The sequence below is a fragment of the Triticum dicoccoides genome, chromosome 4B, assembly GCF_002162155.2.
Source record: "Triticum dicoccoides isolate Atlit2015 ecotype Zavitan chromosome 4B, WEW_v2.0, whole genome shotgun sequence".
Lineage (NCBI taxonomy): Eukaryota > Viridiplantae > Streptophyta > Magnoliopsida > Poales > Poaceae > Triticum > Triticum dicoccoides.
Window position 1 is genome coordinate 214,596,007 of NC_041387.1, and position 18,288 is coordinate 214,614,294.

Genomic DNA, 18,288 nt, shown 5'->3' on the forward strand with positions numbered 1-18,288 from the left:
GATAGTACACTCATGCAGCTCAGTATGGAAAACTACCATGCATTTTTCCTTACAAAAATCAACATTGGCGCCTTGAACATTTTGCTAGAACTAATTTTAGATCAGATAAAGGTTGGATTCACACCAATTAACAAAATACATGTGTCACACCCTAGCTAGTTATGCATTAGAGTGTTGCATCATGTTTACTCATTCATCAGAAACTTGAAATGGGGATGACAGAACCCCCAGTCCCCTCTGAAACCAACTAGGGTTTACTAAAATAATTTTTCAATGAACCTGAAATGCCCTTCTAAAATGCCCATCATTTTTGCCTTGGTTCAGAACCTCTGCCAAAAGTGGTGCACATTTTCCTAGGCCATCCTAGGGTTTTGAATTAAATCATAACTATTTGAATTTGGGCATTTAAAATTATATAAAATATTTAAATGCTCAAATATCTCCAAACTAAAATGTTTCATGTTGGAAATAATCCAACTATGGACCAGGAGTAGTTTGGTGATTTTTGGAGTTGCCTAGGTATTTTATTTAATTCAACAAAGTCGCAGTTATATTAAATAAAAACAGAAAATGAAGAAAGGGGAAGACTTACCTGTGCGGCCCAGCCCAGCCGGCCCAGCACTGTGCTGGCCCGTGCCAGCCAGCTGCTTCCCCTCGCCAGAGCAGGCAGGGAGGTGAGCATGGCGCGCCCGAGCTCGCCACGCACCACCCAGCCTCTCTGCATCGCCCTGGTCGCCGTTGCGCCGCGTGGATCGTCTTCTGGTCGCCGCCCCGACCTCGCCGACACCCCATTCACTCTCCCCCGGCTCTCCCTCACTCTCTCTCTCTCACGACCGAAGCTCACCGTCGCCGCCGTTCGCCTTAGCCACCGTCTCCGACCACCCCTCGCTTCCCCGACCAGCTCAGAAGCTCCGCCTCAACTCCTTCTTCCTCCCCACCGCTCCACGGGTCCCCGGAAGCCCTGCATCGCCGCCACGTCGCCGTTCCCCCCCTTCGGACTCCGACCACCGTCGCCGTCAAATTCATCGTCTCCGACGCGTCCCCGAGCCCGCTTCGACGCCCACTGCAACCGCGGTGAGCTACGCCACCGTTTCCCCCTTCTCCCCTGCTCTCTCCCGACCCCTAGGCCCTAGCCCCACCGCGGCCGAAAGCTTCACGCCGCCGGCGATGTCGCCATCGTGGCCACGATCGCCGTAGCGCCCAACCGAGCACGCCATCGTGCTCCACATCTCACTAGGAGCACGTAGCACGCTCCAACACCCCCCCTAACACCCTGCAACACCGTTCCCGTGCACGACCGAACCCCGGCCGCCGCAGCCGAGCTCGCCGCCGTCGACTCCGGCCACCCCGACCCCAACGGACTCCGCCAAGAGCCGCGGGTCATCCTCAGCTTCACTCCGGTGGCCTCCGCGGTTCATTTGGTGGCCGAAACGACCAAAACCACTATCGCCGCCGCACTGATGGTCGCCGCCGGCCAGAACTCCGGCGAGCTGACATGGCCTAGTTAATTAGCCACTAAACCACCACCTACTGACGCTGACAAGTGGGCCCCAGGGCTTAGTCAAAGCTAACCAGCCCGGGTCAACACGGGATTAGCCCCTGTGTCACTGACGTGTGGACCCCACACGTCAGGTTTGACCCGAGCCAGCCCTGTTGACCTGCTGATGTCACTGTGACGTCAGGCTGACGCAGTAAATGATATTTCTGGATTTAAATTAAATCAGGAAATTCCAGAATATTAATTAAACTTCAAAAATTCATAACTTTTATTCTGTAACTCCAAATTGGACAAATTATATATGAAAAATGATCAGAAAAATCCAATCTATCCATCTGTACTATTTTCATTTATGATCCAACAAGTTAAATGGATGTTTTAATCAGAACAAGGAAAAGCACTTTAAAAGGCCATATTGAAATTGAAATTTGAATCTTTGATTCAAATTTGTTCAAACCCTTCTGGCTTTAGTTGCATTAGCCCAACACACTCATATTGCCATGTTTCATGCATGCATCATATTGTTGCACATTGTTTGGTGATGTCTGTGTATCGTTATCCTTTACGACAGGATCTGTCCCCGAGGAGTACCGTGACTACCCTAACGAAGAACCGTATCCGTGCATCGAACCATCAGGCAAGCAACCAACCATTTGATCATATCGATACAATCCCATGTTCTCGCTCCTGCTCTCTTTTACTGCATTAAGACAACGCGATTCAAACTGCTGTGTGCTACGGTAGTTGAACCCATTTCCTCTGCATGACCTGTCATTGCCACAGTAACTAGATGAAACCCACTAGCATGTGTAGGAGTTGATTGAGCCATATGTATGTGTTGTTCCTACCTTGCTATGCCTGCTATGCTTAGAGTCGTGTCAGGTCTGGTTCATCTGGGTGATGGGCTAGAGTGAAATGATTATGTCGGTAATGAGAGTGGTGTGGTGAACACGATTTGGTAAAGGTATCGATGAGAGGCCATGTAGGAGTACATGGTGGGTTGTTTCATTGAAGCCGACCTTAAGCACTGAGATCTGTATGTGTGATTTAAGAATCAGCTACTACCATGCATTGGGCCCGAAACCAATGGACCCTCTCGACTTCTTGTTCACCCTAGTTCTCCGTCCAGGAGTTGCAAGTAGTTTCTGGTGTTTGTAGCCTACTGGAGGCCGTGGACAGCGCAGACCGTAGGGGTGGGCTGTGATGCGGTAGGTACGTGGCCGGGTGTACCGAATACCCGTTAGGTATCTTGGGAACCCTGTTCACATCGTTCGGGGCCGTATGGGAAACCTCGGCCGGACTCCCTGCGGATGGAACCTGAATAGGCGATAAACCTGGACTGGAGGCTTAGGTGATTAGGTAGGTCGTGGCCGACACCCACGTTGGGCTTCCGCTTGAAGGTTGCCGAGTACATGTCGTGTAAACGACGGTAAGTGGTGAGAGCGTGTATGAAGAAGTACCCCCTGCAGGGTTAACATGATCTATTCGAATAGCCGCGTCCGCGGTAAAGGACTACTTGGTTGCCTATACAGTTCATAGACAAGTAAATGGAAACTACTAAAAGCCTCAAGATAAGTGTGAGTGCCGAGGATGGCTCCTCCGTAGGAGGACGGAGGTGGATCCTCGGTAGTGTATTGAAGTGGTGAATAGTGGACTCGTGTGCGCAAAACTATTTCAAGTTGAAGTATCATAGGATAGCCTAGCCAAGAGTCAAAGCTGGCTTGCTGCAATAACTCCACCAACCCTTCTTGATACTGTGCATGTATGTAGGATCTGATGTAAGTCTTGCTGAGTACCTTTGTACTCATGTTGCTATAATCTACATTTTTACAGAAGACGCTGCAACCCCTTCTGATGGGTTCTATGTAGACGTTGACATCAACGAGTAGGCTAAAGACCCAGGTGGTGACCCTGAGCTTGTGAAGGACCACATAGTATAGCCAGAGACTTTCCAAGCCTCTTTTATTTTACTAGTTGTCTGTACTCAGACAAGTTACTTCCGCTGCTGGCTTGTATGATTGTATGACTTGTATGTTGGGTCGTGAGACCCGTACCTTTGTGTGTATGTTATGTATGGCTCACTGAGCCTTAAATAAAGTACTTGTGTCGTAGAGTCATGTTGTGATGCTTCATTGTATTTGCACATATCGAGCATATTGTGTGTATGACTGAAATGCTTAGTATGTGTGGGATCTGACTATCTAGTTGTTTATCTTTAGTAGCCTCTCTTACCGGGAAATGTCTCCTAGTGTTACCGCTGAGCCATGGTAGCTTGCTACTGCTCTGGAACACTTAGGCTGGCCGGCATGTGTCCTTCTTCGTTCCTGTGTCTGTCCCTTCGGGGAAATGTCACGCTTTGAGTACCGGAGTCCTGTTAGCCCGCTACAGCCCGGTTTACCGGAGTCCTGCTAGCCCAGTGCTACAGCCCGGACCCACTTGCTGATGACCGACACGTTCGAAGCTGGGTCATGGATGCCTGTCCCTGTAAGTCTGTGCCACTTTGGGTTTACGACTAGTCATGTCAGCCCGGGCTCTTTATCATATGGATGCTAGCGACACTTTCATATACGCGAGCCAAAAGGCGCAAACGGTCCCGGGAAAAGGTAAGACGACACCCGTGGGGATACCGTGCATGAGGCCGCAAAGTGATATGAGGTGTTACCAGCTAGATCGATGTGACATCGAGTCGGGGTCCTGACAGCGTTGGCATCAGAGCAGGACTGCCTGTAGGTTCTCCAAGCCAAACTGGTCGATGTTGAGTCTAGAAATTCTTTAGTTATATGTAGGGGAATTGTTTGTGGGTTGGAACGTAAGGCTCTTTTTACTCCTTATACCTTATGACTTTCTGATCTGAGTCAGTCCATTCTTCCACCGGGGGTTAAGGAATTAGGATCTACTCTCTCTATCAGGATCACGTGTTACTAATCAGTAGTACCTTATAAGTTTGATGGTTACAAGCCTAGTTCAGTTCTACTACCACATTATGTTGTTAGAATGGTTCCAGAACTTTGATATGATGATGATGAGTGTGTACGAAATCCCTTGTCAAATGTCTCAAATCCTTCTTGAGCATTTACAGTCGTCATGCTGCCGAAATTTTGCTAGAAATTCTAATGCCTTGCATTATGATTATGCTTTCAGATGGCCACTCGCGACCTCAATCAAGTGGTTCGCCTAACTCGATGCCTAGATGTACCTGGCCATACTGCTAAGTTGGTCAGGGTAATGACTGAGGCTGGATACCGCTGGTATCCTGAGTACACGGTCGAAGAGCAATTCCGAGATTTTAATCAAAGCCAGTATCTCTGCACTGTCAGGATATTTCCATCTTATCCTGGATCCACTGAGCCTCTTCACTGCTCCTATGGACTCGGGGTTACTATCGAGATGGCTGTGCAGGATGCCGCCTACTCTATGATGACCATTATGCGAGTCAGATCTGGTTTATTTCGGGACTCTGACTTCCGGTATATGCCAGGATCACTTCCGGGAGCACAAGGATATCTCCAAGCTATTTATGCTGACTCCACTCAGGAGGATTCACGGACTCGCACCACTGCTGAGATGCTCGAAGATAAGGACCGTGAAAATCGGGCCTTAAGGTTAGAGCTCTTCAATACCCGTGCCGATCACTGGGCCACTTTGACTCGGTTCGCACCGGCGGTGCAAGCTGGATATTCGGATATGTGCGATCTCTATCCTGTGAGATCTGCTCTGCCGGACGTGATGGTTTGGCATGATGTAGGAGGCATCACCCCACCTCGCGGTCCCCGCAGTCCACCGTTTGTTGGTCCAAGGCCTCATCCTAGCCCCTATGGTCCACAAGCTCCGCGAGATCGTCTGTTTCCGGATGAACATGTTGAGCTTCCAGGCTATGGAGGTGACTTTTATGAGGACTACTACGGATCGGTCTGAGTTAGGGGTAGCATCACTAGTTCGCACTAGCTGTGTCATCTATCGTTCCGCGTGACTCGTGGGATATGTCCTAGTTTGTACTCTTTCCGGAGGTGTAGAAAATAATGTATAGGAGCTTGGAATGCCTCTGACGAGATGTAATCCTTTTCTCACCATAATAGTACTTTGTTTGGTCTTGTACTAAACCTTGTATGGTGTGCATGACGATGGAATAAAGAAGCAGTTTCTGTATCTACCATGTCATACGGATGATTATCTTGCATTTCGAGTTATTCCTTACCTTATGTATCCTATGTCGGAATTTTACCATCCTGACTAAATCATTGTCTTGTCTACCTAGGATGGTCAACACGCGCGCTAATCCTGCTTCCCAAGAGCAGGCCGAAGGCAGTGAAGCCAGGAATGAAAATCTGCCTCATCCTCCTTCACTAGCCGAGGTGATGATGGAAGCTGAGAGAAACAAGCGGGAGACAAACCGTTTGTTGGAGCGTATAGAACAGAATACAACACACCATCAGAGGGCTAACGTGGTATCACTCAGTGATTTTATCAAATTGCATCCACCCACGTTCCACCACTCCGTCGAGCCTCTCGACGCTGATGACTGGCTTCGCAGTATCTCTCACAAGCTGCGTTCCGCGTTGGTAGCGGAGGCTGACAAGGTCACCTTCGCCGCATATCATCTTGAAGGCCCCGCCAGTCTATGGTGGGAGAATTATGGAGCCATGCGCCCAGCGGGCCATGTCACCACTTGGGCTGAGTTCAGTGAGGCTTTCCATGAACATCACATTCCGGAGGGTCTCATGGACCGTAAACGTGAAGAATTTTGCAGTTTCACCCAAGGCCGACTTTCTGTGGATGCCTATAGCAGAGAGTTTGGTAATCTCGCACGATATGCAACTGAGGAAGTTTCTACTGACGCCAAGAAGCAAGCAAGGTTCCGAAAGGGCCTTAGCCCTGAGCTTCGCCGCGACCTCCGTCTGCATGAGTGCACATCTTTTTCGAAACTTGTCAACAAAGCCATCAGTGCTGAAACTGGTCAGACTGATTATGATGCAACACGCAAGCATGGACGTGATATGGGTTCCTCATCCGGTGCTGGTCCTCAGAAACGCCGCGTGTGGGTACCCAATACCGCCCTACCACCCAGGTTCACACCGAGGCCATCTTTCCAGGCGCCTCGCCCTGTTCAACAGTCTGCACCGGCCAAGCCCTATGGGGGTCCATCCAATAATGCTCCTCCACGTACCATTTCCGTGACTTGTTTCAAGTGTGGGGAATCTGGTCATTATATGCGCGAGTGTCCCCAGACCAACCCCAATCAATCTGCTAAAGCTGTTGGCCGTGGCAAGCCGACAGGGAAGGTGTTCCATGCCAAACCGGTCACCGCTTCACGTGGCCATGTCAACTGTATCTCTGCCGAAGAAGCTCAAGAGGACCCCAACGTCGTTCTCGGTACGCTTCTTGTTAATTGCCACCCGGCATCCGTTCTTTTCGATACAGGAGCCTCTCATTCTTTTATATCTGAAAGTTATGCCCGTTTGCATAACGTTGCATTCTGTGACTTGCCATCCACTATGGAAATCTCTACCCTGGGTCTAGATGGCAGACCTCTAGGGTAAGTTATGGAAATGAGATCCAAGTCGACAGACTTGTTTTCCTTGCATCCTTGATAGCCCTTAAATCTTCGGATATTAATATCATTTTGGGTATGGACTGGATGTCAGCTCATCAAGCCAAAATTGATTGCTTCTCTAGGACTGTCCAACTCACCCATCCTTCGGGGAAGATAGTCAATGTCTTGACCCGAATAGCCAAGCGACAATTATATTCTCTTAACGCCAGCCCTTTGCCAGACCTTGAGGACGTTCCGGTAGTCCGTGACTTCCCGGATGTCTTTCCAGAGGAATTGCCAGGTGTTCCACCTGACAGGGATGTTGAGTTCGTAATAGATCTCATTCCAGGAACCGTTCCGATTGCTAGAAGACCCTATAAGATGGCACCCCTAGAACTAGCCGAGCTTAAGAAACAACTCGATGAATCCTTGAAAAAGGGTTTCATCCGCCCTAGTTCATCTCCGTGGGCTTGCCCCATCCTATTCGTTAAGAAAAAGGATGGTACGGACCGGATGGTTGTAGATTACCGACCTGTCAATTTGGTCACAATCAAGAACAAATATCCACTTCCCAGGATCAACGACCTGTATGATCAGCTCGCTGGATCCTCAGTCTTCTCCAAGATGGATTTGAGGTTGGGCTACCATCAAATCAAAATCAGAAACGGGGACATTCCTAAAACGGCCTTTGTTACTCGCTATGGCCAATACGAGTACACCGTTATGTCCTTCGGATTAACCAACGCTCCAGCCACCTTTTCTCGGTTAATGAACTCAATCTTCATGGAGTATTTGGATAAATTCGTCGTGGTTTATCTCGATGATATACTCATCTACTCCAAGAACGAGGAAGAACATGCCGAACATCTAAGGCTAGTGTTGAAGAAACTTCAAGAGCATCGCCTTTATGCCAAATTCTCTAAATGTGAATTCTGGTTGTCAGAAGTGACCTATCTGGGTCATGTAATATCTGGTAAAGGTATTGCTGTTAACCCTGAGCGAGTTCAAGCCGTCCTTGATTGGACTCCGCCCGAATCAGTCAAGCAAGTTCGGAGTTTTCTAGGCTTAGCGAGCTATTGCCGTCGCTTTGTCGAGAACTTCTCCAAGGTTGCTAAACCTCTAACTGAACTCCTCAAGAAAGATAAGAAGTTCGAATGGACTCCACAATGTGAGCACAGCTTTCAGGAACTGAAAAGACGCCTGACCTCTGCTCCCGTACTGGTACCGCCAGACTTCTCCAAGGACTTTGTTATCTACTGCGACGCCTCGCGACAAGGACTAGGTTGCATTCTCATGCAAGATCGACACGTAATTGCTTACGCTTCACGGCAATTGCACCCACATGAGGAGAATTATCCCACTCATGACCTAGAGCTTGCAGCCGTAGTCTATGCACTTAAGACCTGGCGACATTATCTCCTCGGTAATCGTTGCGAAATATTCACTGATCACCAAAGTCTGAAGTATATTTTCACCCAACCGGATTTGAATCTCAGGCAGAGACGTTGGGTTGAATTGATCACATACTTCGACTTAGGGATAACCTATACCCCAGGGAAAGCCAACGTCATGGCTGATGCGCTAAGTCGTAAATCTTATTGTAACAACCTGATGTTACAACAAAGTCAACCGCTTCTCCATGAGGAATTTCGGAAGCTTAACCTTCACATTGTACCTCAAGGTTTTCTCTCCACCTTGGTGGCAAAACCTACCCTTACGGATCAAATTATCAACGCACAGAAGGTAGATCCGGGAATCTCCCGCATCAAGAGAAACATTCAGAAAGGAATTGCGAATTGTTTCTCCGTTAATGATCAAGGAGTCGTATACTTCGGGAATCGACTAGTAGTTCCCAAAGTGCGCAACCTAAGGCGATTAATCCTTAAGGAAGCTCATGAATCTCCTCTCACTATTCATCCCGGTAGTACTAAAATGTATCAGGACCTACGCCAGAGGTTCTGGTGGACTAGGATGAAGAGAGAAATCGCTCAGTATATTGCTAATTGCAACGTCTGTCATGTAAAAGCAGAGCATCAACGGCCTGCTGGCACCCTTCAACCATTAGCTATTCCTGAATGGAAATGGGATAAAATTGGTATGGATTTCATTACCGGTTTTCCCAGGACCAAAAGAGGGAATAATGCTATTTTCGTTGTGGTCGATCGTCTTTCCAAAGTAGCTCATTTCTTACCTGTTCGTGAGAGTATAACCGCTAGTCAGCTGGCAGACTTATACATCTCCCGAATAGTGTCTCTTCATGGTGTCCCTTTGGAAATCAATTCGGATCGAGGAAGTCTTTTCACCTCTCGATTTTGGGAAAGTTTCCAAAATGCTATGGGAACCCGTCTCTCCTTTAGCACCGCTTTCCACCCTCAGTCAAGTGGTCAAGTGGAACGCGTCAATCAGATTCTAGAAGACATGCTTCGAGCCTCTGTTATCTCGTTCGGAATGGACTGGGAGAAGTGCCTTCCATTTGCCGAATTCGCTTACAACAACAGCTATCAATCCAGCTTGGGTAAAGCCCCTTTTGAAGTCCTCTATGGACGGCGATGTCGAACACCCCTTAACTGGTCAGAGACCGGGGAAAGACAATTCTTTGGCCCGGATATGATTCAGGAAGCAGAAGAACAAGTTCGTCTCGTTCGTGAAAAGTTGAAAACAGCCCAATCTCGTCAAAAGAGTCAATATGACCGAAAACATAAGGCTATGACTTTCGAGGTTGACGAGAAGGCTTATCTTCGGGTCACCCCTCTGAAGGGAACCCATCGTTTCGGTATCAAAGGCAAATTGGCTCCTCGTTACATTGGACCTTTTCGCATTCTTGCCAAACGAGGAGAAGTTGCCTACCAATTGGAACTACCTCCGCACCTCTCCAGAGTTCACGATGTCTTCCACATTTCTCAACTCAGGCGTTGCTTCTCGGATCCTATCCGTGAAGTGGACCACGAAACGCTTGATCTCCAAGATAATCTTACCTATCGAGAGTACCCCATTCGTATCCTCGATCAAGCCGAACGTACCACGCGACGTCATAATATCAAGTTTCTCAAGGTTCAATGGTCGCACCATTCTGAAGATGAAGCAACCTGAGAAAGGGAGGATTGTCTTCGACTTGAATATCCCGCCTTCTTCCCGGAGGAACCCAAATCTCGGGACGAGATTCTTTTGAGTGGGGGTGAGTTGTCACACCCTAGCTAGTTATGCATTAGAGTGTTGCATCATGTTTACTCATTCATCAGAAACTTGAAATGGGGATGACAGAACCCCCAGTCCCCTCTGAAACCAACTAGGGTTTACTAAAATAATTTTTCAATGAACCTGAAATGCCCTTCTAAAATGCCCATCATTTTTGTCCTGGTTCAGAACCTCTGCCAAAAGTGGTGCACATTTTCCTAGGCCATCCTAGGGTTTTGAATTAAATCATAACTATTTGAATTTGGGCATTTAAAATTATATAAAATATTTAAATGCTCAAATATCTCCAAACTAAAATGTTTCATGTTGGAAATAATCCAACTATGGACCAGGAGTAGTTTGGTGATTTTTGGAGTTGCCTAGGTATTTTATTTAATTCAACAAAGTCGCAGTTATATTAAATAAAAACAGAAAATGAAGAAAGGGGAAGACTTACCTGTGCGGCCCAGCCCAGCCGGCCCAGCACTGTGCTGGCCCGTGCCAGCCAGCTGCTTCCCCTCGCCAGAGCAGGCAGGGAGGTGAGCATGGCGCGCCCGAGCTCGCCACGCACCACCCAGCCTCTCTGCATCGCCCTGGTCGCCGTTGCGCCGCGTGGATCGTCTTCTGGTCGCCGCCCCGACCTCGCCGACACCCCATTCACTCTCCCCCGGCTCTCCCTCACTCTCTCTCTCTCACGACCGAAGCTCACCGTCGCCGCCGTTCGCCTTAGCCACCGTCTCCGACCACCCCTCGCTTCCCCGACCAGCTCAGAAGCTCCGCCTCAACTCCTTCTTCCTCCCCACCGCTCCACGGGTCCCCGGAAGCCCTGCATCGCCGCCACGTCGCCGTTCCCCCCCTTCGGACTCCGACCACCGTCGCCGTCAAATTCATCGTCTCCGACGCGTCCCCGAGCCCGCTTCGACGCCCACTGCAACCGCGGTGAGCTACGCCACCGTTTCCCCCTTCTCCCCTGCTCTCTCCCGACCCCTAGGCCCTAGCCCCACCGCGGCCGAAAGCTTCACGCCGCCGGCGATGTCGCCATCGTGGCCACGATCGCCGTAGCGCCCAACCGAGCACGCCATCGTGCTCCACATCTCACTAGGAGCACGTAGCACGCTCCAACACCCCCCCTAACACCCTGCAACACCGTTCCCGTGCACGACCGAACCCCGGCCGCCGCAGCCGAGCTCGCCGCCGTCGACTCCGGCCACCCCGACCCCAACGGACTCCGCCAAGAGCCGCGGGTCGTCCTCAGCTTCACTCCGGTGGCCTCCGCGGTTCATTTGGTGGCCGAAACGACCAAAACCACTATCGCCGCCGCACTGATGGTCGCCGCCGGCCAGAACTCCGGCGAGCTGACATGGCCTGGTTAATTAGCCACTAAACCACCACCTACTGACGCTGACAAGTGGGCCCCAGGGTTTAGTCAAAGCTAACCAGCCCGGGTCAACACGGGATTAGCCCCTGTGCCACTGACGTGTGGACCCCACACGTCAGGTTTGACCCGAGCCAGCCCTGTTGACCTGCTGATGTCACTGTGACGTCAGGCTGACGCAGTAAATGATATTTCTGGATTTAAATTAAATCAGGAAATTCCAGAATATTAATTAAACTTCAAAAATTCATAACTTTTATTCTGTAACTCCAAATTGGACAAATTATATATGAAAAATGATCAGAAAAATCCAATCTATCCATCTGTACTATTTTCATGCATGATCCAACAAGTTAAATGGATGTTTTAATCAGAACAAGGAAAAGCACTTTAAAAGGCCATATTTGAAATTGAAATTTGAATCTTTGACTCAAATTTGTTCAAACCCTTCTGGCTTTAGTTGCATTAGCCCAACACACTCATATTGCCATGTTTCATGCATGCATCATATTGTTGCACATTGTTTGGTGATGCCTGTGTATCGTTATCCTTTACGACAGGATCTGTCCCCGAGGAGTACCGTGACTACCCTAACGAAGAACCGTATCCGTGCATCGAACCATCAGGCAAGCAACCAACCATTTGATCATATCGATACAATCCTATGTTCTCGCTCCTGCTCTCTTTTACTGCATTAAGACAACGCGATTCAAACTGCTGTGTGCTACGGTAGTTGAACCCATTTCCTCTGCATGACCTGTCATTGCCACAGTAACTAGATGAAACCCACTAGCATGTGTAGGAGTTGATTGAGCCATATGTATGTGTTGTTCCTACCTTGCTATGCCTGCTATGCTTAGAGTCGTGTCAGGTCTGGTTCATCTGGGTGATGGGCTAGAGTGAAATGATTATGTCGGTAATGAGAGTGGTGTGGTGAACACGATTTGGTAAAGGTATCGATGAGAGGCCATGTAGGAGTACATGGTGGGTTGTTTCATTGAAGCCGACCTTAAGCACTGAGATCTGTATGTGTGATTTAAGAATCAGCTACTACCATGCATTGGGCCCGAAAACAATGGACCCTCTCGACTTCTTATTCACCCTAGTTCTCCGTCCAGGAGTTGCAAGTAGTTTCTGGTGTTTGTAGCCTACTGGAGGCCGTGGACAGCGCTGACCGTAGGGGTGGGCTGTGATGCGGTAGGTACGTGGCCGGGTGTACCGAATACCCGTTAGGTATCTCGGGAACCCTGTTCACATCGTTCGGGGCCGTATGGGAAACCTCGGCCGGACTCCCTGCGGATGGAACCTGAATAGGCGATAAACTTGGACTGGAGGCTTAGGTGATTAGGTAGGTCGTGGCCGACACCCACGTTGGGCTTCCGCTTGAAGGTTGCCGAGTACATGTCGTGTAAACGACGGTAAGTGGTGAGAGCGTGTATGAAGAAGTACCCCCTGCAGGGTTAACATGATCTATTCGAATAGCCGCGTCCGCGGTAAAGGACTACTTGGTTGCCTATACAGTTCATAGACAAGTAAATGGAAACTACTAAAAGCCTCAAGATAAGTGTGAGTGCCGAGGATGGCTCCTCCGTAGGAGGACGGAGGTGGATCCTCGGTAGTGTATTGAAGTGGTGAATAGTGGACTCGTGTGCGCAAAACTATTTCAAGTTGAAGTATCGTAGGATAGCCTAGCCAAGAGTCAAAGCTGGCTTGCTGCAATAACTCCACCAACCCTTCTTGATACTGTGCATGTATGTAGGATCTGATGTAAGTCTTGCTGAGTACCTTTGTACTCATGTTTCTATAATCTACATTTTTACAGAAGACGCTGCAACCCCTTCTGATGGGTTCTATGTAGACGTTGACATCAACGAGTAGGCTAAAGACCCAGGTGGTGACCCTGAGCTTGTGAAGGACCACATAGTATAGCCAGAGACTTTCCAAGCCTCTTTTATTTTACTAGTTGTCTGTACTCAGACAAGTTACTTCCGCTGCTGGCTTGTATGATTGTATGACTTGTATGTTGGGTCGTGAGACCCGTACCTTTGTGTGTATGTTATGTATGGCTCACTGAGCCTTAAATAAAGTACTTGTGTCGTAGAGTCATGTTGTGATGCTTCATTGTATTTGCACATATCGAGCATATTGTGTGTATGACTGAAATGCTTGGTATGTGTGGGATCTGACTATCTAGTTGTTTATCTTTAGTAGCCTCTCTTACCGGGAAATGTCTCCTAGTGTTACCGCTGAGCCATGGTAGCTTGCTACTGCTCTGGAACACTTAGGCTGGCCGGCATGTGTCCTTCTTCGTTCCTGTGTCTGTCCCTTCGGGGAAATGTCACGCTTTGAGTACCGGAGTCCCGTTAGCCCGCTACAGCCCGGTTTACCGGAGTCCTGCTAGCCCAGTGCTACAGCCCGGACCCACTTGTTGATGACCGACACGTTCGAAGCTGGGTCATGGATGCCTGTCCCTGTAAGTCTGTGCCACTTTGGGTTTACGACTAGTCATGTCAGCCCGGGCTCTTTATCATATGGATGCTAGCGACACTTTCATATACGCGAGCCAAAAGGCGCAAACGGTCCCGGGAAAAGGTAAGACGACACCCGTGGGGATACCGTGCGTGAGGCCGCAAAGTGATATGAGGTGTTACCAGCTAGATCGATGTGACATCGAGTCGGGGTCCTGACAACATGCTGATGTAAAAATATAGTGATATACAACAGGTACTTACATCAGCATTGGAGCACAGAGAATTCCCGCAAGATATTTTCTTCGAATACAATTCCAATGGAGGAAGTCTTCTATCGTTTAACCTTATTTTCTAAAAGAGAGATGGGTAAGAAACATGTAGAAAATATGATCAGAATGCTATAAAATTTCATGATGCGAGGATATGCACACGCTTCTTAGAATGGAGTTGACATTCTTTTGCAAGACAGGAGCGGACTAGTTCTTTGGCCACTGGAATCTGCTTATTATCAGTGGGAGTTGGGTTTCTCTGTGCTGGAGCAGTATCTATGAAAACTGGAGTTGTTTTATTATCTCCTGGCGTTTGGATCTTTTGCAAAGACCTGGTTTGTAACCCTTCTGATTCTAACATAGCCGTCTTCCCCTTGCATGCCTTATATAAAAGAATGGTGCTTCAGTTATAAAACATGTTACAGTAGAGAAGGAATAGGTACTGAAGAATAGAAAGGCATGACATATTGACATGTATTCCCTCCATCCGGAAATAAATGGATGTGTCTAGGCGTATTTCAGTTCTAGATACATCCAATTTTATCCATTTCTACGACATGTAATCCGGACGGAGGGAGTATGTTGTAAGAGCTAGGGATACGACAGGACAATAGTGTAAAAAACAGTACTTGAATGTAAAATTGTATGCTAGTGGAATACATACAGAAAAACACTAAGGCAACATATGCGTGCATGATTGGGAAACTAAGATGGCATTGCAAGAGACCACTAGAACAACACTTCAATGTAAAAAAAGAACATGGTATGGTAGACCGATGAAGTACATACTGATGAATAACAATGCATAAGATATTCAGAAGCATGATGTCCAAACTAAGCAGATGACATTGCGATAGAGTAGAATGACAGTACTTGAATTTGAAAACATGTTATCATGAATGGAATAGGTACTGAAAAATAGGAAGGCATGCCATATTTACATGCATGATTAGCAGGCTAAGCACAAGGCACTACAACAGAGTGGATAGGACAGTAAGGACCTTGTGGGGTGAATAGGATTCATCATCTTTCTCCGAGTCTTGAGAAGAACTGCCTTTACATGTTCCATCATATTGGGTATCATTGACGTCAAGTTTGTTGGCCGTTACATTTCTCCGTGAGGTTCTTGTGCATAAATCAGTGTGTGCAATTATATCTGACATGCATGGAAGACAACTAGTAGATAGATTTATGTATTGAGTGCCTGTAGGAGACGACATAAATAGTAGGACTGGGGTTAACTAGCACCAACAGGTCTCAAAAACTAAAGGGAGAAGACAGATGAAACCTACAGAATATGTATCATTTGTACACGATATTAACTAGATGGCACACAAAAGTATTAAAGAACAACATAGGTAATACTAGAAGTGGTATAATACTATAATCAGCAGCCTGTGGGATAGCATTGGCTGATGGTTGATAACTATGTAACAACGTTACCTAAAGAATAAGTCTCTTAGCTGAACTATGGAGCAGCGTTAACTCCTGAACAAGACCCATAAGTGATCTACATGAATATACAGTGAAATGTGATAATCTATTTTCCATGCTTAGATTAATAACAAAGCCATAAATGTTGCACACAAGTAAGATGAGGGTACAACCTATCTGGCCGCCATCCATAGGAGTGAACTTCATGTACTGACTTGTCGATGGCCCTGCAGTTGTTGTGGCTGTCCATGTCGGGCACGCGCATTCAATGCAGGAAATTGTTGAGTGGGGACTATAGCTCCCTTCTGGTGTACGCTTCCCTTGTTGGAGCAGCTGCGGTGAGTCGGAAGACGGTGTGGCTGAAGATGTAGAAAACACATAATGTTAAGAACAACACATCTTTTTGATCTGAAGAAATACCCTAAGAGATGAACAGCAAGGTACGAGAGTGGTCACACATCTGTTGATTGAAGACTAAATTGGGGTCACACGATTTTATTTTATTTTGGTACTGTCCGATCTACGCTGGATGGCTTGATGGTCGTCTTGTGCCTCCCCGCTGACACTATTCAGAGTCTTCCCCGAAGAGCCAGCGACCAACGGCAAAGTAGCATGCCTCCGCCGTCCGTGGCCCCGACCAAGACCCTGCTCCCGGCCCCACCACACTGCCGTCGTTGCACCGCCCCAGGGCCAATCCACAAAGACTCGTCATCGTCCTGATCCAGCGGCGGCTGTACCTTCAACCCATGCAACTCTAAGATAGCCATCTAAGCGCTTCTTCCACTTCAAACTTGTGCCCCCGCACCCTTACGTTAGACACCATCCAACCGGTAGCCTAGGAGCTCCGCCGCCTCGAGGGGTGCTGCTTCCCATTGGGAATCGATTGACCAGAATAAAAATTCAGAGAACTGACGCCTACATAAATTGATTTGAGATGAGGGTGCGACCTATCTGGTGGCACGGTGAAGTAGGCAGCTCTAGCTGCCGAGTCGATGAGGCCAGCACGGTTGCGGTGGCGACCAGCAGCAGGGAAGCAGAGATGTCGCGACGGTCGACGGCTACGACGAATCAACGCCGGGGCTCTGGACGGATCCGAAGTTGGAGCCGCTCCGGTGCCCTGAACAATGGCGGGGGTGTATCAGCTATGGTACGGTTCACGCGGCCGTCGTCGAGGCAGCTCCAGCAGCATGGAGTAAGAGGCACATGGCCCAATGCACGACGACAAATGGACAGCGTCTCCGGCATTAGGGAGGAGGGCAGTTGTGAATTTGGTGCGGTGGGGGCTCCATGGAGGAGCGGCTGAGGTTTCGCGGCTCGGGAGAAGGGAGCTTCCAGGGAGAAGGTGATTTGGCGCCCACGATGTATGAATGGGGAGGGAATTGGGAGGGGTGTGGAACCATGTCTTACAGACGCATTTGTCTGAAATGTGGGGTGGGGGGGGGTTACAGCTCTACCCCTGCCTTTAGGCTTCTCAGCTTGGGTCTGTGTACTGAGGGTCGGGGATAGTAGAGTAACTTTCGGGCGAGGTGGGCGTGTTTTGAAATATAGTGGGCGCGAGCAATTTCGAGCGAGGAGAGCTTGTTTTGAAATAGTGGGCGCGAGCTATTTCGGGCAAGGAGACGGTGTTTTGCCAACCATGGTTTATTTATTATTCGACACATGTCATTTTGGCCAAGGAGAAGGCACACTTGGATGAAGTTACGAACCTACCCTCGATGTACAACGGGCCAATTGATGCGTGTCCCACATAGGCCGGTAATTTCGCATCTCCCATTTATTTGCTCGGGAGAATTCCACCAAGCAGAGGGTGTTTAACGGTTCGTTCAAATTTTGGGAGAACGAGCATCCACGTCTACCTTACCAGGTCGATTGTATCAAATTTTGAAATATTAGCTTGCCACTTCTTGTTTTTACATGCTCATTGCCAGCGATTTACTATATGACAAATAGTTGACCCACTCTAAAACCCAAAATGAAATATCTCGATTTAGTGAAATAGCTCGTTCACCAGGTCAAAATAGTGAACTAAATCCAAAATTGAACACCTCAATCGAGTAGCATGTTGTACAATATTATAGTGCTCCATGAACATGTTGAATGTCAAATTAATTAACTTGTTTGATATACGCATATCTCTGTTCATGTGTAGATTGCAGACAACATGTTCTCCAATTTAAATATTTGAATGCAAGTTTATATCGAAACATGGTTTATATTAGTCTTTGATGCATAAAACGCGACCTCCCCCTCTCCCGGACTCCTGATCTCTCTCTATCTTTGTGTGTGGGGGGGGGGGCTTTCTAGTTCGCATGCATATATACTCCATCTACAGGTCTCTCTCGTACACTATGTATGATTCTCTTGTCCAAGCTAAATATCTTGGGTGCACTCATCGTACGCACACAAATTCCTTTGCTCGTAGCCCATAACTCTCTCACGCACCACTCTGTCTTCTCGGAGCTCTTCACCCTCTCTCTCTCTCAAACTCTCCATCTACCCGGGTCACACATACACATGCATATCTCACTCGCACTCGA